The 13,323-nt window shown below is 41.6% G+C and overlaps 1 pseudogene; it reads right to left on the bottom strand.

Annotated features, from left to right (window-relative positions):
- Positions 1 to 2,988: 2,988 nt before the first annotated feature.
- LOC137934165 (calcium-dependent protein kinase 15-like) lies at positions 2,989 to 3,825 on the bottom strand (annotated as a pseudogene).
- Between the last annotated feature and the right edge of the window lie 9,498 nt (positions 3,826 to 13,323).

Genomic DNA, 13,323 nt, shown 5'->3' with positions numbered 1-13,323 from the left:
GGAGATCTTAGTACAATGGGCTGATGCTGATCCCAGTGACATGACATGGGAGCCATTGGCTGCGTCCAACACCCTCTATCCCTACTTCGAGCTTGAGGACAAGCTCTTTCTCTAGGAGGGGGGTGATGTTATGGACTCCATAGTATCACGAGTTATCCACAAGCATAAGAATTAAATTATGTCAATTTACTTTTAATGTAATTTTATTTGGTTTGGTATGGTTTACTTTGGTTTGTTTTAGATGTCATGTGGCGTGAACCACTTGACCTATGGGTCACTTTTGTAATTCCATCCTCAACCCTATTTAGGGGGACGTCAAGGGAAGGAGAAATCAAGTATTCAGAAAATTAGAATAAACAGGTCAGATTCTCCCTCAGAGGTCTAGGTCGGATTCTCCCTCTGAGGTCCAGATCGAGCTTCCTTCAAAGCTCCATCATTCTATTCGATTTCCATCATTCTACGTTCCAGAAACAAAAATCCTCTTCCAGCGTCAAGAACAAATATGGAGGGAAGAGAGGAAAGAGGGTGACTCGATCCATGGTTCGGGAAGAACCTAACACTGCAACATGTACTTTTGAGTAGATATGTTTCAAAGATAATATGTCGGCTTGAAATTTCTCTCGTATAAAGTCGCAGTCCACCTCAATGTGCTTTGCTCTTTCATGGAAGGCCGAATTTGAGGTCATATGAATCGCCCCTTGATTATCACAATGTAGATCCATAAGAGCTTCTTCATAGAAACCCAATTCAGCGAGAAGGGACCTGATCCATAGAAGCTCACTAAGTGTGTGTGCCATGGCCCTGTATTTGTTACGGTCCCGGATCTCACATGGCTATTCGTAGGGAAGAAGAAGAGAAGAATCAAGCCGAAGGGAAGATTGAAAACCCTAGGTTCATTAAGAGAACACACACCCCTGAGCTCGTTTAGGAGAACTCAAAACCCTTGTTTACTCTAGATCAAGACTTGTCCTTTCTCATTTCTTTCACCCCTTAAGTAGGGTTCACGCTAACAAGGTTCATGATAAAATATTACAATAATGGCCCTACAACATATTAACTCTTCAACTAAAATAAAAATAAAGCAAAAGTAAATTGAAAGAAAATAAATTAACTTAATACTAAATGACTCAGCCACTACGCCTCTGCATGACTCGGCCTGCTATTGAGGTCATAACATTATACCCCTCCTGGAGAAAGAGCTTGTCCTCAAGCTCGAAGGTAGGGAGGAGGTGTGCCAAAACATCACCACATCTCCCCAAGTAGCATCTGTGGCATCGGTGTCAACCCACTGGGCGACACACGCGGTGTAAGCGTTGCAATGTAACACCCCAGATGGAGAGATTGCGGTATTGAAACCATACACTAGTTCCCCTTGTTGGCAAAAAGTTTCCTCTAAAAATTTAATTTTTTTTTACTCTACCTCGGAGTGTAGTGTTCAACCTCCTTTTCACGTGATTTCCAGCTCTCATATACATGGTCATCTATTTGTAGCTCATGCCTTTAGATTGGGCATGAAGTATGCTCATCCAGCCATGGCTTGAGGCAATTTGGGTAAAATAAATGCTTGCAAGGCAACTCCTGCATCTTGTCATTTATAACCAAGTGCTCCCTGCAAACTGCACATTCTGTCTCTCTCCCTAGTTTCACTAGGATTTCATGTGTGACTGTGATGACTGGAAGCCTGGCAACCACCTCTTTTGAGGCTGGAGGTGGCTTTTTTGGACCAGCATCATTTTCCTGAAGTGAAGTTTCAATGGCAGAATCAAGGTCTTGCAAACCACTGATTTCTTGCATAGTACTTACCAACTCGGCCAGCATTGCAAAAGCAGCATCAGGACCAAAATTGTTTGTTCTATTAGTGTCCCCATGGGATTGAGAAGACTTAGCAGCACTAACTCTCTCAATTTTCAGCACTGGTTCGTAGACAGCAGTCAAAAGGACAATATCACACAACTCCAAAATTTGCAAGTGTCACTATGAAAAATAGAAGTAATTCGAGCACTCAACCCAACCACTCTCTCTATGATAGTAGCACCAGAAGAAATATGTGCAATCCTCTCTACCAATTTGTCATACCCATGAGCAGAATTAATGGTACTAGTAACTCTCCAAATTATAACTCTATTGCCCATCTCAATTTTCAGGATTCCTATCATATAACCTGGTGGCTTCTTTGACCCATATTCTCTCAGGAATTTCCTGACCAGTGAGCTATTATCTCATGAATATCTTGATGCATAGAGGATAGAGAAGATGGCATGATAAAGCAACTTTACGATCTTCCATTGCACAACCAACTCCAAAATTGCAATTAGCTGGTTATGAAAAATGCAAAACATGAAATAATCAGCTAAGGCCTTCTTGATAACAGCCTGAAACTTACCGTGTCTCCTCTCCACATCCATAAGTGAAGTCAATGTAACATGCCGTTGTTCAACTGGAGCACCCAAGTTGGTAGTGTCACTAGTGTAATTGTCAGTAGAGGGGGATGAAGGCATTACAACAACTGTTGCAAAGTTCATCCAGGATGAGTCTCGGTACTGCTCAAACTCCTTTGTGCCAATTCCTCTGTTCCAAGTATAATTCCCTTGTTATTGCTATCAATAGCAGAAACCATTGTGTCACCGAATGGAGGACTGAAATGTGTTCTCTTCCAGCTCCTTCCAGTCCCTACTTCCTTGAGACACATATCCAGCCACTACAATAAATTGATTCGGCTGTAAACCCAATGCATGTTTCCCCAAGTTGTAGTGACCCTCAAGGAGAGCATTCCATGCTTGTAGGACTTTCCGGTTCATGCTATCAAATACTTGGTTGGCCTCTCCCGCCCAACCCAACTTCGCCATCTCCCTAAACAGGTTCAGCCAACGGCCTGCATACATTCCGTGTACATTTCCAGCAATTATCCCATTCCCCTTTTCAACATAACCTCTTATTATAGAATTCCAAAACTCCACCTTTTTTGTAGGCATTTCATTAAGTATAAGATTAGCCCACTGCAACAGATTGGTTAACTGAACTAAGAGCAGATTGACCTTTAATACTGCTGGAACAACGTGCAGTACTGAAAAACAATTTGACTGTAGCCTCTAATGTTCCACTGGCAGTACCCAGATTATTTCTTTTGACAACAGACAAAATTTCAATTGCACCTCCCATATCAATTTGCACGATTTCAAACCTGCACCCAACTCTTGTCTGAATCCTTTTAAACATTTCAACATATATCTTGCAGGCTACATCAAACCCAATACAATGTGGATCTCTGCATATCCCATGTGCTACAAAACCAGCAGGTTCCTCTATGGATCCACTCTTGTCCTTGTCAAAATATTCAAAAGCAGTACACAAGTGATCTTCTTTTTCCACTCTATTCAGGTGCATCGTTGCTATAATGAATTCAATATAATCAATTGTACCGTTACCATCCACATCAGCTGCTTCCATCAGTTGCCTAACTTCAGATTTTGAAAGCTTAGTCCCCAATTTTGGCAGACCACTTTTCAGTTCTTCAAAAGTGAATGTTCCATTGTTATCTGTATCCATAGATTTGAACATCTCTTTCAAGCCCATAATTTCTTCCTCAGAAAGATTCTCAACAATTACCTTTAAGGCAACTTTTTAAAGCTTATTCATTGCCCTGAACTGCTTCATTCTCGTTAAAACTGCACTGTCAATTGGTTTGTTAGGTGCATCCCCACCCTCACGGGCCCATGGATGATTTAGAACTTCAATTGCAAAAAGTCGCTCTCTAGGATATGCTCTCAGCATCTTTTTTACTAGCTCTTTTGCATCACTGGAAATTGATGGCCATGGATCAGACACACCCCGTCAAAAAGATGAAAATTATTCGTGGTTGGAAGTCCATGACGGAGGAACTTATGATTACATCAATGTAATCCCCCCACCCCCCCCCCCCCCCCCCCCCCCCCCCCCCCTTACCTGTAATGGCTTTTATGTCTCCTACCACTTGAGAGTCGTTGTCCTGTGGAGGGACACAGTGGTGGACACCTTCAGAGCAATGCCGATAGACACACTACCGATAGATATGGAGTGTGTCCTACATCTAGCATTAGGACTGGAGGATGAAGCAATGGCTTACCGGCTAGGAGTGATTTTTACTCTCACTTATATAATGTCGTAGGGACTCAATGAAGGACGCAACAATGTGAGGGGGTGTATTGGAAGATGAAGGTATATTGGAAGATGTGCCATTTTATACAAAAATATTTTATACATAATTTGCAGCAAGCTGGGAGTTCATGTTGTTCTCTCACCCCCCAACTTGAGGGGGAGTGTTGGAAGATAAGATCAAGCCCAAATGACCAAGGAAGGCCCACATATCTAAGATTATTATAAGATGGGCCACACGACCAAGGAAGGCCCACAAGATAGGCCCAAGCCCATAAGAAGTAGGACTCACAATGATTACTATGAGCTGGCATCCTTATCACATAAGTTGGAAGATCAAGAAGGACTCACAAAAGTATCTTTATCTTAGGATCACGACCAAGAAGAGTTTTAGTTTGAGTTTTAGTTTGAGTTATGTTTGTCTTTTATCAGTATTGAGTTATTTAATTATGTTAAGACTTATCTTTAAGAGTTAGAGTTTGGGTGTAATTGGGACAAAGGTAGTTTTATTGTAATTGGACTCTACTACCTTCCTCTATTATAAACAAAGGTTCATGTACTCTGATTACAAGAAGTTATTGATGTCAATGAAGTATTTCACTTTTCCATAAATTCAATAGATTCTTCCACTGGAAATATATCTTTAAAAATAGATCAAATTGATACTAGATTGAAATCTTCTCCTTATTAAACTAGATTTAAATACCTTCCATAAAAGTATCACTTCTCTTCATAAATGATACTTATTTTGAGATAAATAATCTGATAGATTTCGGTTGCTGTAATCTTGCTGAACCATGTACTTTTTTTCTCTTTTTTCTAGTATGACCATTAAATGTTCCAAGATCAATATATCTTTATAAAAACTCAGATCAAGAATTGGTTGAATAGGTAAGAAAATAGACTTACAAATCTTTCTTTTGATATATAATTTTCCATATAAAGTCTCGTTCTTGATTGCATAAAGTACCTTGGAAGTTGAAGCTTTCCGCTGCTGCTCGAACCTCTATAGCAATTTCACCTTTTCTATTTCAAATATTGATTTCTCTTTGTAGATAACTCATACAGAGAATTGGTTGAATAGGTAAGAAAATAGTCTTATAGATATTTCTATTGATATATAATTCTCTATATAAAGTCTCGTTCTTGATAGCATAAGATACCTCGGAAGTAGAAGCTTTTTGCTACAGCTCTAACCTTCACTGTTTCAAATATTGATTTCTCTTTGTAGATAAATCCGATTGAAAATTAGTTTTTCCTTGGAAATTAGACTCGAATATATGTCCTTCAAAATATAATTTTCAATATTAAAAGCTCAGTATAGAGGTGAAAAACATAAAACAACTAACGGGTGTAGGGATTGAAAAAAAAGACAAATACGAAACCTATACTACTTGAAATAATAGATCAGAAAATGATCACAATATCTCTGTGGGTTGACCAAGTCAACTCAAAGAACCTTCTCTGATACCATGTTGAATTTATAGAAAAGAGAAATACTTCATTGACTTATTATAATAAGAGTGCATGAACCTCAATTTATAATAGAGGAAGGTAGTAGAGTCAAATTACAGTAAAACTACCTTTGTCCCAATTATACCCAAACTCTAACACTTAAAGATAAGTCCTAGCATAATTAAATAACTTAATATAAATAAATGACAACATAAATCAAACTAGAACTCTTCTATGAGGACGTGACCATAAAATAGAGATGCCAGCTCGTGGCTATCTTGGTGGGTCCCACTTTATCTTCTAACCAGCTTGTGGTTATCTTTGTGAGTCCTTCTTGATCTTCCAACCAACTTGTGATTATCTCTATGAGTCCCACTTGATCTTCCAAATTATGTGATAAGGATGCCAACTCATGGTAATCATGGTGGGTCCTACTTTTTATGGGCTTGGGCCCATCTTACAATACTCTTAGATATATGGGTCTTCCTTGGTCGTGTGGGCTTGGGGCCCAACTTCCAATAGACATTACCCACTTATCACGTCTTTTATCACCCTCTTGTGAATGATAGACATTTATCATGTGTCACATCATCGTCTTGTGAATGACAGACATTTATCACCCATTTTTACCTATGAGAGTCGGTGCCTGAGTTGGGACACCGTGATGTAGGAGCTTATTACTACATATATGTTACCCCCCTTAATTGACATGTATTAATCCCACCACTTGAGAGTCATTGTTCTGTAGAGGGACATGGTGATGGAGAAGTTTTTAACACACTTCTAAGCACTACATATAGACCCACTACCTGTGAAAGATAGGAGTGCCACTACCAGAGAATGATAGGAGTGTGCCCTACATCCAACAAGGGTTATGACTAGAGTATGGAGTGATGTCATACGGTTTGGAGTGATTTTACTCTCACTTATCTTATGCCAGCTGGGCCTCATGGAAGAGAGCACCATGAGGGGGAATGTTGGAAGATATGGATGACTACCTTTTTATACGAGAAGATCTTATACATCATTTGTAGTAAGTTGGGAGCTCATGATGTTCTCTCACCCCTAGCTTGAGGGGGAGTGTTGTAAGATAGGCCCAAGCCCACACAACCAAGAAGGCCCACATATCCATGTGTGTTGGAAGATGGCCCCAAACCCACACTACCAAGGAAGTCCCACATATCCAAGAGTATTGGAAGATGGGCCCAATCCCATAATATATGGGACACCATGATCATGTGAGGTGGCATAAGAAGTCTTACACAATAAGATGTCTTATAGAGCTAGGATTATTATGGAAGTAGGTCTCACAAAGGAGTTTTAGTTTAAAGGTGTTTTAGTCACGTTAGTCTTCTATTTATATTTGGTTATTTAATTATGCTAGGACTTATCTTTAAGTGTTAGAGTTTAGGTATAGTTGGGACAAAAGTAGTTTATTTGTAGTTAGAATCTACTACTTTCCTCTATTATAAATAGAGGTTCATGAACTCTGATTATAATAAGTCAATGAAGTATTTCTTTTTTCTATAAATTCAACACACTCGTATTCTTTATGTGTCGTGGACTCAATAGCACACCGAGTCACACAACTTTGATTTATTTCTTATATTACTTTGAGTAGGATTTATTTTTTATATTTTTTTAAGTAAGAATTATTTCTAATTACTTTATATGTAGGGTCATTGTGGGGAATTATTGTAACCCTAACCCTAAAACACCATGATGTGATCTATTTAAGGGAGATGAATGAATGAAATAGGTAAGCTTTGAGATTTTAGAATAACCTAGTGTAAACAAGTTGAGATCACCTCTTGATCTCGAGTTTAGGGTTTACTCCAAAAATCCAACCTATCCTTCACCCTCCATTGCCATCCATCTTCACCCAAATTCATCCACCACCATCCCTACTAAGAAAAGGAGCTTCCTGCCCCTTTTCCGAGTCCAAAGAGGAGGTCTGTCCTCCTTCTCGGTAGCAGTAGCAAGAGAGGTCTCAAATCCTCCCTTACAGAGCAGAAAAGTGAAGATCTTCATCCTCATATCTTGAGCAATTCTGGTGCAACATGGGACCTGATCATAGCAGCAAGAAAGAGGTAATAATCTATCCCAAACTCGTACTTCAAGTTAATTCAGAAAGTAGGATTGCACTCTTAACTAGAGCAGCAACAAAGAGGGCCAAACCCTCTTTGCCATGAGCAAGAAAAGAGGGTAGCTTGCTCTAGCAAGCCTAGCATTGTTGTGGGGTATCCTACCTATCACAACAACTCGTTAAGACTATCAAAAGAGGAGCTTTCCTCCTGGCCGAGCATTGGTCAAAGAGAAAGACTCCTATATAGACCCTTGACATGAAGTGAGTTAAATTCTGAGTGCTGGAGTCTCAAGTTCCACGTCGTGTTACTCGATCCATGACCCGGGACCATAACAACTTGGTATCAGAGCATGCTCTATGTCCCAAGTTCAACTCCCCGCGTGTGCGGGTGACTGCAATCCCCGGACGTTCCCCAAACTCTAGTTTCGACTAGGTCGTCCCCTCCGCTCTCAGGACTCACATCGCAGGGATTTGAACTCGCGACGTAGCGGCTGCTCTGATACCAAATGTTAAGCACCTAGCCAATACTACCCAAAAGACCGACCTGATAGGTAGCGGAAAGCCAAATACTTAAGATTTGGTATCAGAGCAGGCACTATGTCCCGAGTTCGACTCCCTGCGTGCACGGGTGGCCGCAATCCCTAGACGTTCCCCAAAGGCTCTTGTCGTTGTTTTAATGCCGCCGTGGTCGTCAAATCGGGAAGTCAGGGTGTACTGTTATGGTCCTGGGTTAAGTACCTATGCCTTCTGCTCCTAACAAGCCGGTCTTTTGGGTAGTATTAGCTAACATGGGGGATAATATCAGCAATGAAGAAATCCAAATCAGGATACAAAAGATAGAAGATAACCTCGAAATAGCACAACTAGTGTTGGGGAAGGTTTGTGGTTAGGAAGAAGAGATGTGTCGAGTCATCAGCATGCTAATAGAGTTGAGGGCAGAGAGACATCAGAGTCCAGAGGTGAGAGAGGTTGCTCAACCATATCACAGAAGAGCGGAGCAGTGGCCTGGGCGCACTACTGTCCAAGGACCCCAGCATGGAGGCACAGTTCCAAGGTACACCAAGTTAGAGTTTCCCTCTTTCAATGGTTCAATTGATCCCTTAATTTGGTTATATAGATGTGAAATTTTTTTTTGAACCAAGGGACTACTGAATGGGATAAGGTGCAACTAGCCTATTTCCATATGACAAATGAAGTCATGCTATGGGTTACTTAAGTAGAGAAAGAGAGATCGGGAATGACTTGGGGAGAATTTAAAAATCTATGCACAATTAGATTTGGCCCTCCCACGAACAACAACCCCCTGGGAGAGTTAGTCCTATTGAGACAAACTAGTTCGGTGGAACAATATCAAAAAATTTTCTAGAAAAAGTTGGCTCGTGCTGGTGAGAGGTTATTGGTTGACCAGCATGTCTCCCTATTCACAGCAGGTCTCAATGAGTATTTATGGCTAGAGGTAGAACTCCTTATGCCTACGGATTTAGCTCATGCAATGAATATGGCCCGAGCAATGGAACAACAACAACAGTTGTAGCAACGTAAGCCGGGTTGGTCGGGTGAGAGGAACACTTCCTCCATGTGGCAAGGGCGCTGCTATAATTCATCTTAGGGAGCATCTCCAGCCGCATCATCCAGACACACTCCAACTACGACTCGGGTAGCCGATCCCTGCCCTTGTAATTCCCTACCGAGATTTATAAAAAAATTGACGAGTGCGGAGATGGCAGAAAGGTGGTTCAAACATTTATGTTATAACTGCGATGAGAAGTATCGGGTAGGACACCAATGTAAATGATTACTTTGGCTCGAGGTGGAGGATTCAGAGGATCCAAAGGATATTATCGAGGAGGATCCACCAGAGATATCCTTGCATGCTATTACTGGGCAGAAATCGCCTAATACAATGCAAGTCTGAGCTCAAGTCATCGACCGAGAACTAGTGGGACTAGTCGACTCGGGGAGTACACACAATTTTCTGAGTTTGACAGCCGCACAACATCTCCAGCTCCAGATACACACTCATCTGACAGCCACCATCTCAGTGGCCAATGGCGAGAAGGTCCTAGCTATGGGATTAGTAAGGTGGTAACTTTTTCCATTGGCTCTACTTCGTTTAATGCTGAATTTTTTGTTATTCCCCTGATGGGATTTGATATGGTATTAGGCATCAAATGGTTACAAACGTTGGGGCCCATTCTGTGAGACTTTTCATCTTTAACCATGAGCTTTGATTTGGCCAGAAGTCGGGTGCTCTTACAGGGCTGTCAGGTGGACAGGGCCCTCCGCATGCACACTTTGCAGACACAGGATCAGCCTGACAGTACTAGTGATGGTCTGGTTGAGGAGTTCTCTGATCACTTCCAGGAGCCTTCGGGTTTGCCTCCCCTGAGGCACTGTGACCACATGATCTGTCTGAAACCAAGATCTGAGGTAACAACCAAAGAATAATGACCTATCAACATCCATGAACAAGCCAATGAATTTATCAAACCCAATTGGTCCGACTCCAGAGTCTTTAGCGTGGCTATGGCAATCCGTTTGACACTCATTGATAAAGGTCTCTTCAGCATGTAGATCATGGATTAAAACATGGATACCACCATGCATACCAATCTCACTTCTTGTTTCACCTTTTTTTTTTATGGGAGAGGTCCCAAACTACTACTCTTTGATTACTTCCAACTTTAATGTTCACTTGAATTTGTGATTCCACCTCGCCCATTCAGAATCATAATGGTTTATAATTCTATGATTATAAGTTAAGACACTTGTCAAAAAATTCAATATCTCTCTATATCACTCATGTTATTCCGGCATAACGTGTAGTAGATCAAGGTCCATACTAGTCAATAAACTATGCACAGTAACACTCAAAACATTTGTGGGAGATGCAAACAAATGTATCCACAACTGTCACCTCCCCCCACCCCCGCCTTTTTTTTCCTCCATATCATCCCCCTTTCCTCACCCCCTCAGCCTCCTCTCTTTCCCTCTTTCCCCCCTCCCTCCCACTCCATAATGTTATTGTGTTCATAACATTACACCCCCTCCCCCCCCCCAAGAAGAACGAGTTTGTCCTCAAGCTCGAAGGTAGGGATATGTGCCGAAATGGCGCCACATCTCCCCAAGTAGCATCTATGGCATCCGCGTCCCTTTTGGACGACACAAGTGGTGTAAGCGTGCGGAGTTTGCATCTGTCCGTTCGGCTGTAGCCTCTTTTCCATGGCTTCCTAGCTCACATATGCTTGGTCATCTATTTGTAGTTCATGCCTGCCGAGCGGGCACGAAGTATGCTCACCCAGCCATGGCTTGAGGTAATTGGGTGAACAAAATGATTGTGAAGTGATTCCTACATCTTGTCATCTATAACCAAGTACTCCGTGCAAACTGCATACTCTGTCTCTCTCCCTATCTTGACAAAGAGTTCCCGTGTGAATGTGATGACTAGAATCCTGGCAACCACCTCGTTTGAGGTTGGAGGTGGCTTATTTGGTCCATCCCCCATTTCCTGTAGTGAAATTTCCATGACAGAATGAAGGTCCTGCACCCCACAGATTTCGTGTATAGTATTTACCAACTCTGCCAGCATAGCCAAACCAGCATCAGGACCAAAATCCGTTGGCTCAGTTCCCATGGTTAATTGGCCTTCAATCAGAATTAGAGAACCTCTATTCGGAGTAGTTGGAGTGAACAGGTCAGTATACTTTGCCAGAATAGCTGATATGGGTAGCACTTGTTTGTAGACAGCAAACAAAAGGACAAGATCACCCAACTTCAAAATTTGCAAGTGTTCCTACACAACAATAGCAGCCCAGGTGTGATCTGCCACCATGGCTTCCCCCTTGACAGAACGCAGCATGTCCCCGGTAACAGCAGTAGCCTTGGGGGGCAAAGGATAGTCAGATTTAGGAGGAAGATTTGATCCATATTTGTCAAGTTCTGACCAGGAGAGAAGCTGCTGTTTAGATGCAAAGCAAAAGAGGGGGAAGTTAGTCCCAACAAGCAGCATACCTAATGTAGAAATAGTACCCTCTAGCAAGCCCCGGTTGTCACGGGATAAGTGTAAAAATGCAAAGGAATTTCCGTCACAAAAATTCAATTCCATATCCACATAACTGGCTGCTGAACTTTGCATGAGTAACTTCTGCACACAAGCCCACTGCCAACAGGTTGGGACGAGAATTTCAATTCCTGCAACGAAAATGATATCTACTGCAAGGCATGAGCATGCTTTGTCTTGCAATAATTGCCATCACTTAAACAACCAACAGTAATTGGAAGAGTCCCCATAAAGTGCATGTTAAGACCTGTAGTGTTTGCTCCTGTTATAAACAGGTCTGTGAATTTGAACTCATGAAATTTTGTATACCATTTCATAAGTAAAAACGAGAACCGAAAGTTCCCATCCAGTTTGTCACCAACGGCTCCATAAACCAGAAAAATTGATAGAATTCCTCCACAAAAAAATTTGTCAGCACCCCGTTGTCAATTTGACTACCCAAAAGAATTCTATCTCCCGTTAGTAAATAATATGAAACATGTCCTTCATCCATGTGTGTAGTAGAAATTGGAAGGGGCACACTATAGCTGTTCTCAGCAATAGAAAAATAAAACAACATCCAAAAAAAATTTCATGGCCGAGAAGCAGACATGGGATCCAAAAATTTCAGCCCAACTGTGTCAATTAGATCAAGAACAAACTCACTGCGGGTCCCATAAATAAGCTGGCTTGGAACATTTGATTGAACACACTTCCCTTCTCGGGTGGCCTGCAAAACTCACATCAGCACCTGATCTCTTGGTATGCGCACATGATCAAACCACAGGACACCATTATCCATGGTATTGTAAGCTCCATTTCCAAATTTCATCCCAATATCACCAATTGTAATACCTGGAAGAGGGGAGTGATCTTCCAAACTTCGTAGTTGAACAATAAAACCATTCACTCCATGCTCCTTTCCATCTATGATTAGCTTAGCATAGAGAATAGCATGTGTTGAAACGTTACCCAAGCCACCAGGCCACCATTTGTTTGAAGTGAGTGTTGGACTATGAATGATAAACTCATCAGTTTGTGGATGAATTGTAGTGGTTGTTTCAAGTCCCTGAACATTGGAACCATGACCAAGTTGAGTGTGTGCATAGCAACCAATTATCTGCATCTTAGTTGCCAATGGTTGCCACTTCTGTTGTTGCTCATCAGTGCCTTGCCCTTTAATAGCAGAGACGAACATGCCCCAATGCAAATCTATATAAGCAGGTTCGTCAATGAAATACCTCAACTTAGAGGCCTCGTCTTCTGTTAGACGAAGTTCAACTATTCTTTTCCAGGCATAGGATGCTTTCCTTAAAGTGTTACTGAATAGATCTTTTTGGCCCATCATTGTTCTATAATCCTTGCGGAAGGCAGGGTCAAAGGCAACAAGGCATGAAATTCTGTCATTAAGTTCAAAAGCATGACAAGAGCCATTTCGGACTGTATGCACACCAGCCGAAATCCCTCAATCTGGTACTGTTTCTCTGCTTCACAAAACAGAGAACTTCCAGGCCAAATTTTCGAATTTGAAGTTCGTGGCCGGATAGCATACAGGGGATCTGCAATTTGAAGATTCACATTCATACAGGTGACTGTGCTCATCCACAGAAAA

This window comes from Aristolochia californica, unplaced genomic scaffold, assembly GCF_029961685.1.
Source record: "Aristolochia californica isolate CCGP_79_NKW_82.1479 unplaced genomic scaffold, dmAriCali1.0.hap1 SCAF_6, whole genome shotgun sequence".
NCBI lineage: Eukaryota > Viridiplantae > Streptophyta > Magnoliopsida > Piperales > Aristolochiaceae > Aristolochia > Aristolochia californica.
Note: the sequence above shows the minus strand (reverse complement) of the source record. Positions and strands in the feature narration are given on the sequence as shown.